This window comes from Meles meles, chromosome 3 (genome assembly GCF_922984935.1).
Source record: "Meles meles chromosome 3, mMelMel3.1 paternal haplotype, whole genome shotgun sequence".
NCBI classification, from domain to species: domain Eukaryota; kingdom Metazoa; phylum Chordata; class Mammalia; order Carnivora; family Mustelidae; genus Meles; species Meles meles.
In genome coordinates, this window is record NC_060068.1 from 47,710,901 (window position 1) to 47,712,699 (window position 1,799).

The 1,799-nt window shown below is 43.0% G+C and overlaps 1 pseudogene; it reads right to left on the reverse strand.

The window, feature by feature from the left end:
• Positions 1-890: 890 nt before the first annotated feature.
• On the reverse strand, positions 891-1,249 carry LOC123939219 (annotated as a pseudogene).
• Between the last annotated feature and the right edge of the window lie 550 nt (positions 1,250-1,799).

A 1,799-nucleotide genomic window follows, 5' to 3' on the forward strand; every position in this document is an offset into this window, starting at 1 on the left:
CCGCCCTGAGTGAGCAGAGGCTCAGGGAGGATACACACAAGGCTCTGGGCCTCTGGCCTCCTCCCACTGCTGGAGACATCAGACCTTCAGGGAGGATGGGAGGAAAGGAGGGACCAGCCCTCTGCCTGAGGGTCCTGGGATTAGCCCTGCATCAGGCTGAACCTGCTTCCCCCTCTTTCTCTGCCTGTTCTCTGCCTACTTGTGATCTCTCTTTCTCTCTGTCAAATAAATAAAAAAATCTTTTAAGAAGGAAAGAAAGAAAGGAAGGAAGGGCTGGAAAGATGAACAAGGCAAATAACATTTATCTTATCAATCCTATAAATATCTACTGAGCAACTGTATATACCAGGCACTGTGATACACACTAGTGGGGAGATAAGAGGTTGAATACAACAGGAAGATAGAAGGTCTCCTGGACTTATACATCTAGTTGAGAGAAACATGGGGGGATTAGCAAACGAACGAATAAAATAACAAGAGTGACAACTCTTCCAAAAAGTAAAGCAGAATGATGTGATAGTCTCTGCACAAGGTGGGATTAGTGTTGACAAGGTGGTCAGGGAAGGCACTGAGGAGGCAGCATGTGAACCAAGAACAAATGAACCATCTAGGCAGAGGGTAGAGCAAAGGCAGCAATCTGGGACTAAACAAGCCTGGTACATGGTGGATCAGGAAGGAAGCCAACGTAGGGAAGAATCAGTCCCATGAAGTTGGAGACATGAACAAAGAAAGACCCTATCAAGGTCAGAGACTGCAATATATAAATATATATATATATGTGTGAAATGGAAAATCACCAAAAGGTTTTAAGGAGGAAAGCAACATGGTCTTATTTATGTATTGTAACAGAACATTTAATTACATCAGTTTCCTATCAACACACTAGTCATTTAATGATGATTACATTGGTCATTTCCACTGGTGGCAGGAAGCTCTTCTGCTAAAGGTTCCCATGGTATCCAGTGTATCATTTTTCTTGCCAGACTTACTTCATTTGCAGCCTCAAGCATCCCCTCTGCTAGCTAGCCACTCTGAAGTTGGTCTTCTAATTTCTTAGCATCTGTTCCACTTTAACCAGACCCGGCTTCTCATTTGCAATCTGTTCTGCATACGTGCTGTAGGCTGCATTTTCAGAAATTTGCTCAAGAACATCAAGAATCTTTGTGTACAACATTGTTAGCCCTTCATGTGGGTTTTCACATACAACCAACCCCACCAGGCTGGCAGTTATCTTCAGCAAAGGTGCCATGACAGCGCCTATAGATTTATTTTTTAGATCATCTTGGCTCCTGACTGCAAAGGGGACACAGATGGAAACCGAGAGAACAACTGGAACGTGGCAGTAATTGCTGCTCGAGAGGTGATGATAGCTTGACTAGAAATAGGCATGGCCATGGAGAGAAGTGGTTGCATTCTGGAGTGTTCTGGCAGGACAGACTTGCTGATGGACTGCATGCGGGCATGCATGAAGGCATGAGAGAAATCAACAACACCTCAGTTCCTGTTTGATCAACCAGGTAGATGGGGAGACCAATTACGAAGGGTAAAATGGGCAAGAAAAGTCTAGAGGAAAGCTCTGAATTTAAAATCCTCATTTGGTCATACAAAGCTTGAAATGTTTACTTAGCATGGGAACAGTCAGTGGGGAAGTGGGGATATATGAGATTTAATAGTCATCAGCATATACTTTTATTTAAAGCCTGGATAATATCCTATCCTGTCATATAAATATTATTTAACAGCTGGATAATATGTGTATAGATGGAAAAGAATATCAGAGACTGAGCCTACTAACTACA